This window comes from Vombatus ursinus, unplaced genomic scaffold (assembly GCF_900497805.2).
Source record: "Vombatus ursinus unplaced genomic scaffold, bare-nosed wombat genome assembly UNPS02014845.1, whole genome shotgun sequence".
NCBI lineage: Eukaryota > Metazoa > Chordata > Mammalia > Diprotodontia > Vombatidae > Vombatus > Vombatus ursinus.
In genome coordinates, this window is record NW_020954623.1 from 1727431 (window position 1) to 1750322 (window position 22892).

Sequence of the window (22892 nt, forward strand, 5' to 3'; positions counted from 1 at the left end):
GAAGGGCCTGAAGAGGCATTTTGGGAAGAAGAGGAAGACGAGATGTAGGAGAGCAGATACGGGTCTTGGTGAGCCCAGTGAAGGGTCACTGGTGGGAGAGGAGACACAAAGGCCATCAGCACGGATGTGAGGGAGACAAAATCTTGGTTATGGAATTCACAGGGGGTCTAAGTTACTGCCGTGTCAGCAGGGCAAGGTGCATCAGGTGGCCTTGGTGCACTTAGGCTGTCGTGTAGGTCCTTGGATTACTTGCTTGGGAGAAGTTGAATGAGTGAATGAATGAATGAAAAAGCATTTATTAAGTGTTTACTTGTGCTAGTTAGAGATGCCGATACAAAAACGATGCACTTCCTGTCTATCCTTAAGGAGATTACATTCTAAAGGAGGAGACAACACCTATTAGGGGAGTGGTGGGCAAGAAGGAATGACTGAGGAGTCACAGGAATAGAGGCAGAGATGCCTGGGACGGTCATTACTTTGGAAGGGTTGCCTTGCTTCCTGAGCTCAGACTAAGAAGTAGAGCATGGGCGGGGATGGAGGGGAGGTCGCCACTGACCAGACCCAGCATTGAATGGATAGATGGGAAACAGGGACAAGGGCCTACACTTTTGATTTTATCGGTTCAGATATCTCTTGGTGGGGAAGGGCCCTCCGCCAGGACAGGGTGGCATCTCCTCTGGAGCGCAGGCTCAGAGAGCTGGTTAGACCACTGAGAGGTTAAGTGATTTGCTTCAGGGCTCACAGTCTGTAGGGGTCACAGGTAGGACCTGAACTCAGGCCAGGTCTGTATTTATCCACAATGCCTTGCTGCCCATTCATTCATGCATGAAATATGAAAAAAAAAATGAGAGGAAGGACTCTACCCTATTGGGTAGCGTGATGGGAGGTCATGGGTGTGAATGGTCTGGAGGCGTTGGGTGCCCATACGGAAGAGAGGACAGTCCGACACAAGAGCATTTCACATTGCTAATGCATTTATTATAAGGATTTCAAGCTAAAGTTTAAAAGAATACAGCACCAAACCTCTCCACAACTCTTGGGTTGTGGTGTTAGAATCTGAGCAGACGTCCCCGAAGCACAGGAGCGAGGGAAGGAGCTTTATGTTGTTGGCATTGTGTTGTGTCATCTGTCTCCTTCACACCCAACCGCTGGCCTCCTCCCCTCGACGAGCGGAGGCAGTCGGGGCAGGAGCCAGGTTCTTGCCTCCGAATTGTTTCTCCGCTTCTGGCTTCTCAATCTTCTTCTGCTCCATCTTTCTTCTCACTAACGGTTCTCTCTGCAGCCCCTGGACATATCTCCTGTTAAAGGCTAACTAATCATTGGATATTTGCCTTGTGTCGCTTTCCTATTTTTCAAGAACTCGTCAGATCCTTATGGCCTAAAGATCCATATGCCATAGAGATAACAGTATCAGCAGTAAATTGCCTTCTGCAGAAGACCCTGATAAACAACTTCACGGTCGTGTTTTTATCTTTAAAACTGGAGGCCAAAAGCATGGCCAGGATTTATAGTGTTTGCTGAATTGGAGACAAGCAATCCAGCTGCCTGGAAGTAGGTCTCTGTCTAAAGATGTTAGACAAAAGCCTTCAGGTTACTTTAGCATATGACATTTTAATAGAAGGTTTAAAAAATTTTTTTTTGACAAATTGAATATCTACAAATTAGCTTGCTTGCATGAAAAGTTATCTCTGTGTTTGCAAACATGAACGACTTTGCTGATTAAGCAATTGAGAGGTAATGAATTTTGTGTCAAAGTAGGGTTTGCAACTGGGACATCAAAAAAAAATTAAATCCATCATAACTGGGAGAACAGGCTAGTGGGGATCGAGAAGAAAAACAAACAGGGCTGCTTCAGTATAGAAGATGAGGATCAACTTTTTTTTTTTTTAAAGATTTAAGTCAAATTAAATTAGCTTCTTTTTTTTGTGACAGTCATCTCGCTCCCAAGTTATCGCGTAGCTCATGAAGAGGTAAGCTGGTGCTGGAGGGAATGGGGCAGGATCTCGGCACAATCCAGAATTCTAGGGAACACTGCACTGGCTTTCCACTGCTACACTTGGTGGGGCTGGCATTAAGAAAGCAGAGCTCAAGCTGGGTAGGCAGGCGTAAGGCCTCATGTGTGAGACTGAGGGACAAAGTCACACCTGCTTTGCTCACCTGGGGCTGGGCTACGGGAGCCACAGCCCTATTTACTTTGGGCGTGCGCAATCAAGATTATTTTGAACCAACTGCACCTCTGTGTCAATAGGCAGAGTGGCCTGAATTCCCCAAAGGCAAGATAAAGACTCTTGAGAAGTGGGAGGTTGCTGAAGTAATTTTGCAGATGGGGATAAAGTTGTTTTGATTTGGATGGCAGCTTGGCCCCTCTCTGCTAGATGGATGGATAGATGGATGGCTGGCTGGCTGGATAGACAGGGGTAGAGAGGAAGACAGCTCAACAAGGCAGTACAGATAACCCCTATCTCTCTAAGTACAAATCCAGGAGATCCGGACCACGTGTAGATTAGGCCTAATTGTGGCCCTTCTCTTTTCCTCCCTTTTTTCCGTGGCTGTAGCTGGTGGCTCTGTGGCACCTGATTAGAAGGTCTTGTACAGGTGAGGTCCTATTCTCAAGAAAGTGATGATCTTTATTTGTATAATTGTGTTCTTAGAGAGAGTTCAGAGACCTGTGAAGGTTACAGACAGGAATTGGGTTGTGGGGTTTTTTAAAACCATTAAAACCAAGCCCTTCCTACTCTGTTGGACGTGGTTTCCTGGAGAAAGGAGGCCCCTTTGAGGAAGGGCGGGGGTTCACTTTTGACTTGTGTCCCCTGCACCTGTGCCTCCACATGGGCGCCTGGGTTCAGATGTCAGCTCTTGGATGATGTTGTGACCTTGGGTAAGTCATTTTCTTTTCTGAGCCCTATTCTGTGATATTGGCCATTGTTAGGAGACCTGCCTCTCCCCAGGGCCGTTTTGGGGGAGAGTGGTGGCAGCTGTAGGTGGTGCTGGATGCAGCAGTGGGGTCAAGGAGTCATCAAGGCTATGGTGGAAGTGGCTGTTCTAGGCACTTAGCCATCGTAGGTCACGCAGGTTCATTTCTTGTACCCGGGCTAGGAGCTGAGCCTCTGGCTTCTTGCTTTTGCCCACTTTGTGCCTTCTTGGCAGCAATGTCAGAGTGGGCCAACTTCACACTTTTGTTTTTCTCCTAAAGATCCAGTGAAGCTGCTTCAGGGTTACCCCACAGTCAAGATGATTAAAATAAAGACAGCCAAAGAAGGCCCAGATTTGAAAACAGGTGGTTCTCAAGGGAAGAAACCGAGGCTATCTTTAGTCATGTGGGAAGAAAATTGCCACAAATTACTACTAATTAGAGAAATGCAAATTAAAACAATTCTGAGATTCTATCTCATATCTGTCAGAGTGGTAAAGTTGACAAAAAAGGAAAGTGATAAATGTTTGGAGGGACTTTGGGAAAATGGGCACGTTAATGCATTGTTGTGAATGAGTCCAACCATTCTGGAAAGCACATGGGAATCATGCACAAAAAGTTACTAAACAGTGCATGTCCTGTGACCCAGACCCTAGGCCTGTACCCTAAAGGGATCATAGAAATAGGAAAAGGTCCCATATACACAGAAATATTTACAGCAGCTCTTTTTGTGGTGGCAAAAAAGAAAAAGAAAAACATAACAAAACCAAAAACCTGGAAACTAAATACACAGGTGTCCAGCTCCAGGACAGTAAAACTCTCAAGTGTGGGAGAGCCAGACTGCAATGTCATTGGGAGATGTTTAAAAATAAGTAAATAAAAATACAGTTCAACATAGACAATAGGAATTTGTGGTTTTCTAAGTCAATATGCACTATAAGCATCCATTTTTGTTTGAGTTTGACAGGTTGAGGAATGGTTGAATAAATTGTACATGAATGTCATGTAAGAAATGAGGAAATACATGATTTGAGGGAGACGTGGCAAGACGAGTCTGAACTGGTACAGGCTGAAGCCAGCAGAGCCAGCAGAACAATTTATACTATGATATTCATCTGATAAAAGTGGACAGTTTTGAAGACTTTTATAAACAGATGAAGGAGGAAAGGAGCAGAACCCAGAGAATAATTTCTGCAATAACAATAACACTTTAGATACGACCTTATTAGCTGTAAGAGGGCTGAAGCGTGAATCCAGAGGACTGATGACAAACCCACCCGCCATGACAGGGAGGTAATGGATGGAGGGACAGAATGAGATGCCCTTAGTTTTGGTTACAGCCAGGAGGTTCTTTGTTTTGCTCTGCTATGCATGTTTTTACATAGTTTTTTTTTTTCTCTTTCCCCTCCAATAGGGTGGGAGTGGGAGGGAAAGAAAATAGATTTCTGTTCATAACAAAAATAAAATTGAGTGGTGGGAGAGGAATGTTGCCTGCACTTGCTTCCCAATGAGTTCATTCCGTGGTTAGTTTTTCTTGCTTTACCTTGTTAAAAAGAGCTCTCACCAAACAGGCATATTCTGTAAATTTTTAATGTAAAAATAAAACACATCAGTAAAGTGTGAAGAAAAACATAAGGCACAGACTTAGATTTGACCATGGTGGTCCTTGCTGTGTGGGGCACCCCATAGTACGAGGTTCTCATTACTGCACAGCGCAGAGGAGGATGCTGTGGGAGTCTTCCTGGTCTTTGCTGGAAGGTGTGCTGGGACTGACTGAGATGGTTTTTGTTTTTAGTGTTTGGGGAGCAGCATTTCTACATCTCTGCCCCCAGGTCTAGTTGAGTCAGTCCCTTTGTGACTGTGTGCAAAAGATCAGCATGAAGGTGGTGTTTTCCTCCAAGCTGTTTTCCCATTGAAACCCTCTCATTATACTTAGAAGGAGATTGTAATCCACATAGGGAAAGTGACCTGACCAAGATCACCCAGGTTGTAAGCATTTGAACCGAGACCCCCAGACTCCGAATCCTGCGCTCTTTCTAGTATCCCACACTCCCTCTCTTTTAGAAAATACCCTTTTGAGGAGATGGAGGAGGGAATGAGAAGAGCCAGGCTAGAGGAGAGAGGTGTATCTGTTGAGACAGTGAACTCGGATATTAGATTAAAGCAGATGCTGCCATTCATTTATGTTAACACAGTTCTGTTTTCTCATAAACCTGTGAGCTTTTGGGGGCTGGGGGTGGGGTTAGGGGGTGGAGGTTCAGGTTACCATCTAATTCCCAGTGAATAAGTCGTTTGCCTTGAGCTGAATGGGCCACCTTCATCATGGCGGCCAGGCTACAGTCAACCATTCGGGGAAAATTTATTTCTGAACTGAAAATATGTTCACAGAAGACTGTGGTGGTGGAAGCTTAATTTCTTGCTTGATGACAAAAGCGAGGCGTTTAGACTTCGTCACATGAGCACTCTCCTTGCTCCTGTGTCTGTCTGGGCTGCTTGGCCAGAACGGTCCTTTCTCGTCTCTCGGATGGAATGGGTGGACTTGCCTTGGCAGCGGGCTTACATTCTGTTTTAAAGAAAAAGAAAAAACATCTCAGCAGCTTTTCTTGTAGGTTCTTTTTTCTTTCTTTGCCCACGTTTTACTTTTTAAAAGCATTTTCATTAATGTATGTAAAAATATTTAACGCCCTTGTATATTACATTAAAAACTATGTCAGCTGCCCTGCTTTTTTCTATTTATTAAAACTTTTCAAGCAGTAAAAACATTTTACTTGTTAATGAGGGAAAGTGGGAAAATTAATGACATAGAGCTCGGATCCACCAAGATGGCTGCTGTTCACCGTGCACAAGCAGCTCCTTTTTTTTCCCACTGTATGTAGTTTAATTTCTGCGATAGGGTTCAGTAAGCAAATGCAAATAGATTTAATGATTTGCATCAGTAGATCATTTCTCAGTTTAATATCCTCTGATATTTTGGTCAAGGACTTTTTCTTTGGGAGGCTGGTACAATTCCTAGAGCAAAACTTATTAATATTAGTAATATTACATTATGTTCAAGTGAAGGGAGATAAATGGATCATTTTTTCAAAGCCAGGGTTGCACATTATTTCCCTGAAAAAGTTAGTTGTGATGAAAAGAAAGGATACTTTAAATAGGGAATGAACCCCCTGGGGTCTTCATTGGAAGACCCACTATTTTGTGGGCATGTCACGATTTAGAAGTGGATGCTGAGGGCTTTGTCAAGTATTGGGGCAGGATTGGCTCCGTTCCCAGATAATGCAGGCATATATATTGGGAAGCCTTGGAATGCTAGAGAAATCCCGCTTCCTAGGCCCTGAGGGTCATTGAGGCAGAATTGGAAGGTCTTCAGAGCTCTGAGTCCAGCCCCTCATCGTATGGAAGAGGAAATGAAGTCCGAGGTCACCCAGGCAGGAAGGGTCAAAGGTGGGGTCCAAGGTCACTCAGGCAAGACGGGTCAGAGGTGAGGTCTGAGGTCACCCAGGCAGGACGGGTCAGAGGTGGGGCCCGAGGTCACCCAGGCAGGGCGGGTCAGAGGTGGGATCCAAGGTCACCCAGGCAGGACGGGTCAGAGGTGAGGTCCGAGGTCACCCAGGCAGGATGGGTCAGAGGTGGCACGTGGACCTTGGAGCTAGGGCCGCTGGAGGAGCACCTTCCTGACCTGCAGTTGGGCTGCGCCCATGTCTGGCCCCCCACCCTCCATGCTGAAATGCATTTGTCTTCTGTCCCCACTCTGGACAGCCTTCTGCTCCTTCGCACGTTCCCTCTTCCCGCACTTGTCGCACCCAAATTTGTTCTTCTTTTTGTCTGTATGTCCCTGGGATCCTGTTGCTTTTATTCTCCTCCCCAGTCTGCCTTGAATGATAGTGATTTCTTTCCAGCCCATTCCCACGATGGAGTGGGCAGTTTGGGCGCCGCTGGGGGTTCACAGCTACAAATAAGGTACAGACGTCTTCGGGGGGCACTGCGGCATTCAAGGTCTTTTTCCTGAAATATCTCTGAGACAGGCTGGGTGATAGAGCAGATAAAACACCAAGCCTGGAGTCAGGAAGGCCCGAGTTCTGATGTCGCCTCAGACGCTTGTTAGCTGTGCAACCCTGGGCAAGTCACTTAACCTTTGTCTGCCTCACTCCCTCCATCTGTAAAATGGGAATAATAATAACATCTACCTTTCAGTGACATTGTGAGGACGGAAAGAAATAATAATTATAAAGCACTTAGCATGGTGCCTGGCACATATGTGGAAATGTTAACTGGTGGCAGTCGTGGTGGCAGCAGCAGCAGCAGTTGTAGTAATGATTATATTCAGTACTCCAGACTCCTTCCACTTACGCTCCTCTCATATAAGAGGCACCCAATGTCCTCAGAGGTCTTCTGACAGCCCTGCTTTCCTCCATAGTAAACAAACACAATGATCACAGAATGTCCAGTGTGCACCTTCAGAAACCTTGTTTGCTGATTATCTGATGATTTTAAGTGATCAGTGAAAAATAAATTTTTAAAAAATCATGAGATCTACAGTTTTTTCAATACAAATGATTTGGTAAACTGTCAATTTAGAAAGATGCCACTGTATCACATCAGCATCATTTTCTATTTAAATCTCATTTTTTCTAAATTCTCGTTAGATCGTGAGCCCCTCGAGGGCAGGGACTGTCTTTTGCCCTTCTTTGTATCCACAGTACTTAGCACAGTGCCTGGCATACAGTAAGCGATTAATATAGACTTACTGACAGACTGACTTTGCTCTCACAGGGAATGTTGGTTTCTGCATTGTATCATGAAGTCTCTCCAGAGCCAGGCTCTAAAGGCTCGGACAGAAGCAGTTGACAGGGGATGGGATTCTGCATGTGACCCTTGGCAGGAATGGGAATTAAATCCTCAGCAGTGCAGAGGCGAGCAGCCGTTGGGGTTTGTCTCTTCCATTTGCAAGGTTCTGGGACTCCAAGTTATTTCTACTCGTTTGCTCTATTTTCCTGTAAATGCCTTCCAGTGAATCCCTTTGCCTGAAACCTCCTCTCCTTTAACAGTGACCGAGCTGCCAGTATTTGGGTATTTTCCATGTACTGAGCCACTCCCGTCATCTTGTCTATTAAGTTCAATCATTATTTTACTCTGATTCATTGTTAGTTTCAATTTCTGTTGGTCATGGTTGGCATCCCTTATCAACGCCCGTAGGTGACACGTCCTCTACGAGGCATGTTATGGCTTAGGGATCCGAGAAGGCTCGGCTTCATCTGTCCCTCCTGCTTGAGGCTGCTCTGTTGTGGCTGATGCTCGATGTGAAATAAAGGATAGATTTTCTGTTGGTTTATTTTCCTTGATTTTGGAAGGTAGCCTTGTTACCATCGCCACATGCCCTCCGAGAGAGGCTGTCTCTTCAGCTTGAGCCTCTCCCCTTTATGTTAATTATTTCACTATTTGTATGAAGATGTGATGATGGAAGGACTTAGTGTATGTATGTCAGATCGACGATAAATGTAGCCCCAGTATTTTCAGGACTTCTGGTTTAAATTGAAAGCTTATCCATTGCTGATAAGTGATCAAATCTACATGTGTAACACCTTGGTTAGCAGGCAGTGATGAAATGGAAGGTGGTCTTTGGTAGGCAATCCTTACAGAAATACTGCCCATTTTGGACAAATCTAATAGTACCGTGAGCCAACAGCTTAGTGAAAACATTACAGAATGCAAATCTAAAGCTTTGGGGGTATTTTTCATCATGAATTTGTTGTGATCGATGAGGAAGTGAAGAGTATCAATGCTTTATGGGTTTCCTCAGTGTCCTCGTGCCTGTCACCAGCTGGTTTTTTGTTTCTGCCCTTGGACTCTGTACCTTTGAGCTCTTTATGACCTTACTGACTGAATGGCCCCGTTGCTCTTCCCAAAGGAAGGCGGAGCCGCTTACCCACCCCTCCTTGGAGATGAAAACCGTGTTGATGTGGGGCGGGTTTTTAATACATTTTCTCCTTTTAAACTCTTGGGGAAAATCTCATCTCTCTTGTTATTGCCGTTGTGTTTGCCAGGTGGGAGAAGCCATTCGCGGCTTGCTCTACTTTACATCCATTTTTCTATTCTTCCTATTCGTGCTTTTACGAAAATAGAGTTGATTTGGAATCTTTCATAAAGTGTGTCAGATCCTTTTGGGCCGTGGCTATTTTTCTTTTAACTTTCTCCTATTTTCCATTTAGATTTGTGATGCCCTTCTTAGGAAGTCTCATGCTTGATACTCGGTTTGTATATTCCACGCTGGGATGACTCGTATTCTCATTCCAGTCCAGTAATGGGGATGTGAACAGTTGTCAAGTTGGGCATTTGTGACGATGATTGCTGTGTAGCCTTCCTGAAGCTTTGGCGTCCTTAGTCTTTGCAGACTTGGGTATCTGCTCAGTGGTTCAGTTCACCAAGCAGTCATTATGCACCAACTGTGTACCAAACACTGTGTCACACATGGAATGCATGTGTGCGAAATAGACGAGAGAGAGAGAGAGAGAGCGCATCTGCCCTAATGAATCTTACAGTTTTTAGAGGGCTTTGTGGGGCTGATCTGGAGATGGGCCCTGAGCAGAGGGTAGAGAGTGAGCTTTGTCCTGTAGGGGCTCAGTAACAGTTCCTAAGGGAGCACATGTCTCCATAGAGCCTTGAAGGACAGAGAGGATTCTGAGGTGCAGAGGAGGAGGGGAGGGCCTTCCCTCCAGGGAGGAGTTTCAGCTCTTAGTCAGGCTGGGAGGGTAGGTGGAGGCCATGTGGTAGAAGGCCTTCAATGCCAAGCTCCAGAGTTCACACTTTTTTCCACGGGGCAGTAAGGGACTGCTGAAGATTTTGGAACAGTCCAAAGAGAGAGAAATTTCATCATTCAGAGTCAGAGAAGTCATGTCTCTTTGGGTGATGGTGGCATCATCTATTACATGGGGTCTTAGACACTCTTGTGACCGAGATTCTTTGGACATTCTGGGGAAGGTTGTGGCCCCCTCTTAGAAATACGTTTTCAAATGCATAAAATAGAATACATGGGATTATAAATGAAACCGGTTTGATAGTAAGACAGCCGTCAGGGTGATTCCAACACAAGTTCATGGGCCCATTTAAGAAACCCTGTCTTAAGACGTTTTGGCCACCCCAATTACAAGGAAATGAAGACCTGAGGCAGGGGAGCTGAGACGTCAGTCTTCTTGATGTCTCCCAGATGAGGGCCAGGAGCGGGGTAGGAGTGGGGTAGAGTGGGAGAGCTGTGAGATCTGCTCTGAGCTCATACAGATGGAGGGACAGCGATGGGGAGGGCATTAACCGGAACCTGGAGTCGGAGACATCAGTGGATACGGGGGGACAAGCAATTGGTCTGGGAAGGGGAGCGGGGGAACAGGAGCCTGCCGTGCCCTCTGACCTCATGCACGTGGTAGAACAAACCATCAGCCAACACCGGAGGAGGCCAGCTGGGGAGAAGCCACATCTCCCTGATGATCAGAAGAAGGTGGAGGGGCACGAGGTGAGATGCAGGGAAGCATGAGGGCCCACTGGGAGCAGTGGCCAGGAAGGCTGGGGAGGGAGGAGCTGGCCAGGGATTAGAGCTCGCCTAGGCATAGGGGGCCCTGAATTAAAGATGACGGGCACAAAGGCAGCCTTATGTCAGCCACGGGACACGGGAAGGGCTCCTTTGGTCGGGTTACATCTTGATGGGCTCTGTGGTGGTAGAGGGAGAAGTTGTGAGTCCCAGGGACGTGGGCAATGGGGGCTGTCGCATGTCAGGCCACACATAGGGCGCTAGTTTTTGTGTTTCCGTGTACCTCACATTGACTGGCTGCTCCTGGGCCAATCTGGCTAACCTGGAGGGGCCAGTAGGTGTAGGCTACTTCAGATTCAGGCCAAGGATCTCTGGGCTGGGCCTTCCCCGAGCATGGAACCGCAGTGGTTTCTGCATGACGCTGTGGGGTGAACCTCCATCACTCCCCAGACACTGGCGTGGGTGCTTTCTTCTCCTCTGCTCCAGAGGGGCTGTGTGCCTCTTCCCGGGCACATGGGCAGAGGGTTCTGGGGGGCAGCAGAGTTTTCGTGCATGTGAATGGTGGCCCGGGGCGAGGCCATCAGAAAAGGCTCACGTGCTTGTCCATAGCTTCTTTGTTTGTTTTAGGTGCCTTTTTAAGCCTTTTCCTTTGCGTCTTCTTTAGGTGATTGAATATAATGACGCCGAGATTATTCATGATGTCATGTCCAGAGGAGGGCTACTAGGGAGGGGACAACCCCAAGTCCGTGATTGTTGACAAGAACTATGGCTTTTTGTCCTTGACCATCACCCATTGTCAGACTCCTTATAGTCTTTTTGGGGTGGGGCAGTGATTCAAGGACCTAACTTCCCATCCTAGATGTTCTGCATCTTCTAGGCAGGTGCCTGCCTTCTCCCCTCTGGGTCTTGGTGGTTTCATCTTCCAAAGTCGAGGTCCTTGCTCCCCAGGCTTCTCTGGCTCCCCAGGCTTCTCTGGCTCCCCTTCCTCCAATGCTGTGACCTCCTGGCTCTGGTGACTCTGACTTCTCAGAAAAAGTGTATTATTTCCAGTACGAATTCTGCATGCGTCCCACTCAACATTCATTCTGCATTAGAGGGTATCACTTTGCCGTGGGATCCCATCACATCTTGAGAGCTGAGTCCAGAGCAGGCCCCTGGGGGATGGTAAAATGTAGAATCCGAGTGCCTGGGAAAGATAATGGTCAGCAAGGTGGGAAGAGGGACTCCTGGAGGAATTCTCTCTTTCTCTGGATTATTAGAAGAATTTCCTGTCTGCCATAATTTTCTCTTATGTTGGGGGGGAGCATTCTAGCAATTTTAGGGGATTTTTTTCTTTTGCATCTAATCCTGCGGTATGGTAAATGGTCTGGCTTGACGGTGTTGCCTTGATGGGTTATTAAATTGTCACTTCTAAAAGATTCATGTGGGTTAGAGAGTGCTTTGTGTCATACATCATCTGAGCCATCAGGAATGTTTCAGAAAACTGAGTAAGAGTAAATTCTTTTAAATTTATGATTGAAATGAACCCTTTCATTGGGTTCCTTAAAAAAAAAAAACAACCAAACTTTCAGAATCTTTCTCAAAATATGCAAAAGAGCCTTGGTTGCACAGCACCCTAATTTATCTTTGGAAAGGACACAGAGTTTGAGCAGAATATGGATGCTGGGGCAGAAGGCCGACAGATGCAGGTGCTATTCCTTGGGTAGTCAGCCTAGAAGGTTGATGTGCTCTAAGATTTACTGTGCATCACCTTAGCCATCATTCCCATAAGTATTAATTTTAACTCCACTAATAAGAAACTGAACAAAAGTGGAATTATGAGTTCAGTAGTATTCCATGAAAGGTCAGTTGTTAAAAAGGCAGAGTCTGACATTCTGTGAACAAGGTGCCTTCATTAATCATCCTGATAGGAGAGCTTGGTATATTCTTGACCAATACTAGTGAACCTTGCAATTTAAAGTTTCAGGAAGAGATGCCTAAGTCATTATCCAAAAACAAGCATTATCTGAATTTTGGCTCAATTATTTTTAAAAAGAATAGCCTTATTCCATTCTTGTGATTTGATAAAGATTATATAATGTGTGGAATTTTTTCTTATAAAGTCCGTATTATTATTTTGATTCTTAAAAGAAGAAAAACACTTGAGCTTATAGGCAAATTAACAGGTCAGTATCACAATGATGTCTTATCCAATTTGCAAAGGTAGCATTGTAATTTCTGCTCATGCTTTTTTTTTTGTTTAATACTATTTTATTTTTTCCCAACTTACATTTGAAGAACATTTTTAGCATCCATTTTTACAAGATTTTGAGTTCCAAATTTTTCTCTCTCCCTCCCTCCCTCCCTCCCTTTCTTCCCTCCCCTCTTCTGAAAATGGTAGGCAGTTTGATATAGTTTATACATGTACTGTCATGTAAAAATATTTCCGTATTAGTCACAGTTGTGAAAGAAGAAGCAGATCAAAAGAAAAAAAAGCATGAAAAAGAATAAAGTAAGTGAAAAAAAAATAAGCTTTGATCTGTACTCCGAGGCCATCAGTTCTTTATCTGGATGTGGATGGCATTTTCCCTTGTGAGTCCTTTGTTCATTGTGTTGCTGAGAAGAGCTGAGTCATTCATATTTGATCATCACATGGTGTTACTGATACTGTGTACAATGTTTTCCTGGTTCTTCTAATTTTACTTTGCATCAGTTTATACAAGTCTTTCCAGGTTTTTCTGAAATCCACTTGCTCATCATTTCTTATAGCACAATAGTATTCCATTACATTCATATACCACAACTTGTTCAGCCATTCCCCAACTGATGGGCATCTCCTCAATTTCCAATTCTTTGCTACCATTTATTACTATAAATATTTTTGTACATGTGGGTCCTTTTCTCTTTTTTTTGATCTCTTTGGGTTCTAGACCTAGCAGTGGTTGGTAGGTCAAAGGGTATGCATAGTTTGATTGACTTTTGGGCATAGTTCCAAATTGCTCTCCAGAATGGTTGGGTCAGTTTACCACTCCACCAACAGTGGGTCGGTGTCCCAATTTTCCTATATGCCCTCAGATATTTGTCGTTTTCCTTTTTTTGTCATATTAGTCAATGTGGTAGGTGTGAGGTGGTACCTTAGCATTGTTTTAATTTGTATTTCTCTAATCAAAAGTGACTTAGAACATCTCCAAAGGCCTTGTGATGGAAAATGCTATCCATAAAGAAGAAAGTACTATGGAGTTTTAATGCAGATCGAAGCATACTATTTGCTAATTTTTTTCTTCTGCTGTGTTTTGTTTCCTCTTTCTGGTGGTTCCTCCTATTAGTTCTAATTCTTACTTACAACATCACTCATGTGAAAATATGTTTAATAGGAATGTATATGTATAGCCTGTATCAGATCGTGTGCCATCTTGAGGAGGGTGGTGGGGAGGGAGGAGGAGAAAAATTTAAAACTCAAAAGCATATGGAAGTGATTATTGATAAATCAAAATAAATTAATTTAAAAAAGTGACTTAGAGCACTTCTTCATATGCCTATAGATAGCTTTGATCTCTTCATCTGAAAACTGCCTGTTCATATCCTTTGACCATTTATCAATTGAGGAATGACTTGTATTCTTATAAATTCGACTCAGTTCTCTATATACCTGAGAAATGAGATCTTTATCAGAGATGGTTGCTATAAAGATTGTTTCCCAGCACTCTGCTTTCCTTATAATCTTGGTTCCATTGGTTTTATTTGCACAAAAACTTTTTAATTTGATATAATCAAAATGAGCTATTTTGCGTTTTGTAATGCTCTCTGTCTCTTGTTTGGTCATGAATTTTTTCCCTTCCCCATAGATCTGACAGGTAGGCTGTTTCTTATGGTGTCACTCTTTGTGTCTAAATCATGCATCCATTTTGACCTTATTTTGGTACACGGTGTGAAATGTGAAATAGTTTCTGTCCTGTTGTTGTCCCAGCAGTTTTTGTGAAACCGTGAGTCTTTACCCCAAAGGCTGGGGTCTTTGGGCTTATCAAACACTAGGGTACTGTGGCCATTGACTACTGTGTCTTGTGTACCTAAGCTATTGCACTGATCCACCACTCCATTTCTGATCCAGTACCAGATAGTTCTGATAATTATTGATTTACACTATAGTTTGAGATCTGGTATTGCTAGGCCACTTTCCTTTCTATCTTTTTTCATTAATTCCCTTGATATTCTTGACCTTTTGTTCTTCCGGATGAATTTTGTTGTTATTTTTTCTAGTTCTTTCAGATAATTTTTTGGTAGTTTGATCGGCATGGCACTGAGTAAGTAAATTAGTTTAGGCAGAGTTGTCATTTTTATTGTATTGGCTCAGCCTACCCATGAGCAGTTGCTATTTTTCTGGTTGTTTCAATCTGACTTTATTGTGTGAAAAGTATTTTGTACTTGTGTTCACATAGTTCCCAGGTTTGTCCTGGCAGGTAGACCGTAAGCTTTCTTTTAGAAAACACTTGTGCTTGGCTGCCTCTTCCTACTTTCTCTTACGGATTATAGACATCACTGAACAGTGAACCAGTGACATCATTCAGTAGAACATCCTTTCTTGGGACCCCGATCGACAGGTCATCTTCACCCTGATAGCCACGAATACAAAAAACATTGGAGCCACAGCCCATGCCTGGATCCCCTCTGTCTAGTTGGCTTCTGTTGAATTTCGTTAAAATATTGATTCACAGGCTAAATTTATTACTGAATATTGACCAGATAGTCCAGCCCCAACCCCCACCCCCACCCCCATGCTAGATATACCAGCAGAGGGTCATCTCCCATAAAGAAGAAACCCATTCCCTGTGGAAGTAGCAGCCCACCCCCCTTCTCTGGCAGGTTTAATGATTAGGAATTTTCCCTTTTATTGAGCCTCATTTGCCATTTGCAGCTTCTGCTGGTTGCTTCTTGGCCGTGTTCTGTCCTTTGGGGCCAACAGAACAAGCCCCATCCCTGCTTAGACCAGGTCTTCCATAGAATGTCGCTCTCCCAAAGGAGCCCTCGGAGCACTCCGCCTGGGCCTACCACTTTACAGGAGAAGACATTGAGATGAAGAAAGAGGTTGTTCTGTGACCTTGATTGCCTCGTTATTGGCCTTTCCTGGACCCCAGCTCCCTGGACAGAACATTTCCTCTGACAACATGGTTTACCAAGAGAAGAAAGATGGCAGCAGGTGCCTGTTCCCTGATGGGAGTGATCCCGGAGTGGGCAGAAGCAATCGGGGTCCTCTTTGTAAGCAGGAGCTGCGGCTGCCCTGGAGAATGAGCAGGGGGGCTGGAATCCATCCCAGATCCATCCCAGACCCCCGGCCGTTTCCTCCCAGACCGTGGCTTTAACAATAGTGTCATCAGAGCTTAGCGTCAGTCCTTCTGTCTTTCAGGTAGATGCACGTTCCCATTTATGGGGTGAGGATAATGTCGCATCCAGAAGGCTCTGACTACAGAGGTTCCACTTGGCAGTCAGCTTGTCTTCTCCCCTAGATCCCCCAAGGCCTTGACTCTGGTCCCAGGAATGGATGGAATGGATGTCTGTGTAATTCACTGCACTGTGCACTTACGTGCCCATTATATGCAAAGAACAGTGCAGAATGCTGGGGCAAAGAGACAGATACTGAAAACAGTCCCTGCCCCTTCTGTTAGGAGTTGGAACAAGCTGGGCGCAGCACCAGGAAGGACTTCCTGCAGGAGGCGCTGCCTGTGCTGGGCCTGAAGGGTACAAAGAATCCTAAAAGGTGGAGGGGTCCAGATGAGTGGATCTCAGCCCTGGGGCACAGCCTGCGCTAAGCTGTGGAGGAAGGAGAGGCAGTGCCCCCATGAGAGAAATGCAGGTGGCCAGTTTGGCCGGGATGTCTGGTGCCTGAAATCAGCCCACAAGCTTTCGTGAAGCACCTGCTATGTGCCGTCGTGGATGGGCACCGGGCTTAAGTCACAGAGAACAAATCGTTCCCTGCTCGCAGACAGCAGACGTGCTGATGCGGACAAGAAGAAGAAAGCGTGGAAACACATGCAGAGTGAAAGTAAAGAGAGGGAAAAGAAAGGTATTAATACAAGGTAGCGGGGGGCAGCGGTCAGCAGAGGCGTCGCCCTGAGGAGAGGCGCCCCGGCGGCAGAATCCACACGCTTGGCAGCTGACGGCCGCGGCTGCCATTTGGGTGCCACGCCCGCCCGCCGTGGGCCCCTGCGCCGTGTCTGGTGACTACCCACCACCCGCAGCCTCCCGGGGGGCAGGGAGCCCCCGACAAACTGCTGCGTCTGCAGTTGTTGCGATTCTTTGTCTTTAATGTCATAATATTGGCTTAATGACTGTGTGTGCTCCATTGGCCAAGACCACGGGTTGCTTAACATAAGCGATTGCATTTGCTGATGATTAAAAGCGTCTTCCGTTAGAAAGAGAGCCGGGGAGGCTGGGAAATGATTTGTTGTTAAAGAGCTCTACTTCATTAGCCACGTTGTGTACTATGTCGAGTCATTGCCTAAGAGTCAGGGACACTTGTAATGAGCTGGATAATAGAGACCTTTCAACAAAATTTACAAAGAGCTGAAGCCGTTCCGGAGCTGTTTGGCATGCAGAGAGCCGCGGGAGCGTCGTTGGTCCTGAGGGCTCTGAAGGGACTGTGGGTGTCCGGCCCATCCTGGCTGGTGATGATTGGTGGGAGACGGAGCTGATGCCTCGACAGAGGACGCTGCAGGCAGGGATCCGCCGTCCGGGCCTCGACTCCTTCAGAGCATTTGGGAGCCGTCCCTGCACCCCCGGCTCCTAGGCCTGGAGCATCTGCCGCCTCTGATGTTGTTGCCTCACAGCTTCTAGAATTCGTTACCCTGTGTTTGGAGTGACATTCGGAGTCCCCATTGCCGTTCCTTGTGCGTCACTCACCTCTGTTTGAATGAGAAATGTCCTCAGCATCATTTCGTAAAACGCCTTCTCTGTGTGGGCTGCAAAGACGAGAATCATCTGCCCACTAGGCGCTTACCCTTTCCAGAGAGGGACGACAGGTCATTACAGATATAAACGTGGTTTGACGTAGAACTGATAAGGGCAAAGAAAGGTGGTCCGCCAGATGTCGTACTATGGCACGAGGAAGCAGCCTCCCTGGAGGCTTCCTGTGGGACTAGCCCTGGCCCTGTTGTTGGCTGCACGTTCTGGGACCATCAGAACTGGTGAGTGGCAAGTACAGGTCGGGGGCCTAGCTCGTTGTTTGTGACACTTGCCTCCTGCACAGGTGTGAGGTGTGAATGAGGACGAGGTGACAGAGATGCATCCAGAGAGGGTGGAGGGCCTGTTTGGCAGTGTGGTGTAATTTCTTGGCACACGTGGACCTTAAAGAATTATAGGTACCTTGAGCTCCTGACAAGAAAAAGACAGTAAAAAAAATAGTGAAAGACACAATCCACTCTCTGAACTGATCTACAAGGCTATGAAAGCATCAATTTGAATAATATTAGGTAGGTATGTTAGCACAAAGCAGTACTGGTATGGGGGCCCGTCAGCCTCCCTGATCTGCGTGGCCGTATATCTTGGTGAATGATGAATACGCTGCTGTGTGTTTCAACTGCTCACGTCCTGCACCTAAAAGAAAAATATATTGAAAACGAATGTAAAATATGAAATCGAGGAGTTCTTGGGAACTAATCTCATTTCTCCCTTGTTTGGCCATGATAGACACAGCACTAATTGTGTTGGACGTAAGTGGAGAGTGAGAATAAATTCTCATTTCCTAAGCTTTTGTCAGGATGCCATGAAATGGCTCCACTGTCGAAACAAGGAAATGCTGGTGTCCAGGGTGAAGACCTGCCCCTCTCCCTGTGGCTGGAGAATGACAGTGGGAAATGCTTGTTGGCTCTCGTTTGAAATGATGGTGACCATCATGATGAGGAAGACGACAGTGGCGATGAAGAAGATGGCGGTGCCTTGGTACTGGGCACGCGCTCTTCGTTTCCCTATTTAAAGTCATTCTGTGCAGAGCTTAGTTTTCTTCTTCCTCCCAATCCCCTCAATGAGATTCACAAGCACACCTTAGCATTCTGTGCTGCATGGGATTTTCCAAAATTCTTCAACCCAAAGTCAATCAGTCAGTCAATCTGCAAACAATGATAAAAGCAAATTGGGTATGTCTAGCTTTCTGCTTGTACATTCCTTCCTGCATGCCCCACTGGACATTCAGAGTCAAAACCTCTAAAAGTCCTCTTGCTCATCTCCACAACCCTCCCCTTCCCCCAGTGATGGAGCCACCATCTTTCCATTGCTCCAGCTCAGAATCTCAAAGTCCTCTGACCTCTCACTCACCGCCCCCAGCCCCAATATTCAGTCAGGGGCCGATTGCTATCAGTCCTGTCCCCGAAGTGTCTGCCACGTCTGTCCTCCTGCAGCCTCTGTACTTCTTGGCTGGGTTGGTTATGTGATACCTTATAGGCTCCCCTTTCCATCTAGCTTCCATACAATAGTCTAAATGCCTTTCCCAATGCCCAGCTCTGCTCCCGTGATTCCTTTGCCTCTCAACCTTTGTTGGCTCTCTGTTGCTAATTAGATCAAGGATCAGCTCCCTCCCTCCCCTTGCACCATTCTGGACCTCTACCGTCTGGCTCCACCCGGCTTGAGTAGGACATAGAGCCTGAAACCGGAAGACCCTCAGATGCAACCCTGGTGTGGTATACAAGGTACTGAATGTTTCTGGGCCTCCGTACCTCCTCATCTGTAAAGTGGTTCACTCACGGTGTGACATCTGTAATCCCGCTTTTGAGTCTGTCCCCTTCGTCCCCTTCGTGGACATTGTGTTCTAGCCAGGCTGGCCAAACGTCTCTTCCATATTCTGTGGGGCGTGGGGATGGGTGTGTGTGCAAGGAAACAGCAGTTGGGCATCTTGTCTGGACCCGGTGAAGGGGAGGAGTGTATAAGAAGCCTGAGCATGTAGACCGCAGCTAGAGAGCCCTCGAGGCCCAAACCCCTTCGGGGCGTCAGGATCCCTTGGAGCTTTTCTGGCCATGGAAGGGACCGGTCAGGCCTGAGTTGTAGGGATGTCAGCTTGGCAGCTGTGTGGAGAATGGAGTGGAGATGACCGATGATCTCTGATGTCTCTTCCAACTCCTGGTATCTGGTAGAGATTGCAATTTCCCCTTGGGTAGGCACTGTGGAACACCAGGCGCTCTGCAGCACCAGGCACATCTTTGTGCCGTAGCCACATCTCGAGCTGCTGAATTCTGAATGTGAGGTCATACCAAGTGGTGCTGGCTTTCAGTTTCAGGTGATTAGAGATGGCGTTAATAAAATTAGCCAGAATGTGCATAGAGCACAGAGAGGGGGATCTACACACGCATACGCACTCGCTCTCTCTATCTCTCTTTGCAAACCTCTTTCCATATGCAAACAGGGTGAAGTGACTTGCCTAGGGTTACACAGCTAGTAAGTGTCTGAGGTTAGATTTGAACTCGGGTCCCTGGCACTCTGTCCACTCTGGTGCCTCCTAGCTACCCCAGGACATAATGACTCCAAGTCAAATATACCAAAGATAGTGTGTAATGTGGGGCCTCTGAGATGAGCTGTAGATCATAAGCCTCAAATGAATTTTAGCTAGGCAGAAACTCTTAATTTGTCTCCCTTTGTCTGCCTCGGTTTCTTCAACTGCGGCATGGGGATAACAATATCAGGCTTGCTGTGAGGAGCAGATGAGTGAATGTATACACAGTGCTTTGCAAACCTTAAAGTGCTTTGTAAATGCCAGCTATTGTTACTGTCGGTGGTGTTGGTATTATTGCTGTAATTAGTAGTAGTAGTGGTGATAGTAGTGTTTTGTCTTTGTGTCTTCAGTCCCAGCCCAGCGAGTGCCTAAGAAATGCGTAGGAGCTGAAGTGACTCCGTTTTGTTTTGGTGTGAGGTGAGTGCATTAGAAGTTACAAATACACAGTTTACTCAGGGCCTGTCACACAGAATGGATTTCCACATCACCAGTGGCTTTCCAGATGCGATACCACTGCCTTGCCTCCCCCCCATCCCACCCCTCAAAGAAACTGTAGGATCCCCACCTGTCATAACGAAAGAGACCTTAGCAGTCACGGAGGCAAACTTAATCTTTCAGTGGGAGAGAGTGAGACCCAGAAAAGGGAAATGACCCCTTGTCGACCTTTCATGAGACTTTCTGAACAGGAGGCTTGTTTTTCTCCAGGGCCCTGGCCCTTCTCCCAGAGGAGAGGAGGTCTCCCTGAAGGATGGAGGGGAAGAGAACACACAGCTCAGCATCCCATTGGTGGAGGAGTCCTTCTCCCGCTTGCTCTGCTTTTACCCCCAGACCCGTCACTGGTGCGTGGTTGTTAGCAGGCTGCGTGCCTTTTTCTCCCTGTCCTCCCAGCCCTGGAAGGATGCTGATGCTGATGGTGTTTTTATTTCAGAGTTGAAATTTACGAGCTTATAATTCAAGTGACATTTCCCTGGCGTCTTCTCATAATGCCCATACTGTGGCAAATCTACCTTATTAGGCACGTGTCCACTGTGGGTTTGAAGAAATGCCTTCATCATTCATAAATCATAGCATCCTGAGTGAGAGGAACAGAAAGCAGAGGAGGAATCAGAAACGAGGGGACTCAAGAGCCCAAGTTAGCTGAGGAAAGCTCACCGTTGATCAGATGTGCTGGGAAAGCTGGAAAGGGGCTTGGCAGAAACTAGGCTTAGAGCAGCATCTTCTACCCTGCACTGCAGTGGAGCTGTGCATGAGTACTTGACCTGAACCGTAAAGGTCGCACCCTTAAAACAAATGGAAGGTGGCCAGACCAGGTACCTGACAGAGAGAGAATGTGTTGTAGTGCTCTGGAATTGGACACAGGAAAACCTGAATTCAAGTCCTACCCCAGTTACTGACTTGCTTGGGTGACTGTGGCCAAGTGATTTAAATTCATTTTATGTTTCCTCATGTACAGAGGTTGGACACAGTGGCTTTTAATGTCTCTTCCAGCTCCAAACCTATGATCCTATGTGGCCATGTGCAGGAGATGAGGGTAATTCTTAAATCAACAAGGCAGAACAGTGATCACAAAAGATAAAATATCTACTTTTAATTATGTGACAAAGAAAAGTTTTGCACAAACAAAATCAATACATCAAGAATAAAAAAGGGAAAGATCTTGAAGGGGGAAAAAATCTTTGTATCACATGTCCGATAAAAGTTTGCTTTCCAGGATATTACAGAACCAGCAGAAACATAACAGAGCAAGACTCATTCTCCAGTAGAAAATTAGCCAAAGGATATGTTTAGTTCTCAGAGGAAGAATTGCAAACCATTCATTAATAACTAGATGAAAAATTGTTCCCAATCATTAATGATAAGAAATGAAACTCAAAACAACTCTGAGATTTCACCTCATCCCTAGCAAATTGTCAGAGATGACGGAATGTAGGACTAGTTGGTCTTGAAGGGGCTGTGGAAAGACAGGGTACCCTTGTACACCCTTGGAGTGACAAATTAATCTAACCATCCTGGAAAAGTATATGGAATTAGGATAAGAAAGTGACTAACATCCCCATAGTCTCTGGCTCAGCAATTCCATTGCGAGGCACATATGTCAAGGAGGTCATTGCCAGAAAGCAATATTTCATTTCAAATGTGGTAACATAAGTAATGTATTTTGCAAACCTTAAAGCCTGGTATAAATACTAGCTATTATTATTAGCTATTATTTCAGCAAATTATTAATAGTCACATTTTTTTATCAAAGAATTGGAAACAAAGTATCAACCGATTAATTGGGGATTGGCCGTATAACGGTGGTGATAAACGTGACGCCTGATTGAAAAGCGCCCTGTGATCTGTGAGTCCTCAGAAATGATGAATGGGAGAGCTACCAAGGATCATAGCAAGGAAAGAGGGCACGATTAATGCCCCAGAATCGGGAAGACAATGTAACTGATAGAAGATGGAAGGAACAAGAAAAGAGATAAACCAAATTCTTTGTAATGACTGTGAAGGGGAGATGAGGAGACAGACCTGGCTCACCTCTGCAGAAAGGAGACACTTTGGGTGTGGACCATCACGTATATTGTCAGGCTCATTCTTGGTTTGGCCAGTGGTTTTCCCCTCTTTTTCATTGCTTTGTAAGAGTGGTGGCTCCTGGCAGGAGGATGGTAGAAGTGAGTATTTGGATGGATCTGCCGGAGAAACAGTGGTGCCTTGTGTGTTTTCCACCCGGGGCTGATCCCCTCCTTCCCTCCATCCTCTTGTACCAATTCTGCGTTTATTACCTCTGTTCTTACTTACCGTTCCCTTCCCCACAGACAGCTCTGCCCCAGGAAGCGCCTTGAGAGCAGGAATGTCTCATTTGTCTGTGCGTCTGCAGCCCCTCGCACAGAGCAGACGCTTGATAATTGCTTCTCAATATGATTGATGATAAAAGCCAGCTCTCTGCCTCTCCCACTCGAGGGAAAGCCCTTCCATCGCTGCCTGCCCAGACGGTCATTGAGCCTCTTCTCAAACACATCCAGGGC

The 22892-nt window shown here is 45.9% G+C and overlaps 1 protein-coding gene across 1 annotated transcript in view; it reads left to right on the forward strand.

Annotated features, from left to right (window-relative positions):
* Window positions 1-22892, forward strand: part of MGMT (O-6-methylguanine-DNA methyltransferase) — a 274354-nt gene that overhangs the window by 49104 nt on the left and 202358 nt on the right. The gene's annotated exons all lie outside the window — the stretch shown is intronic.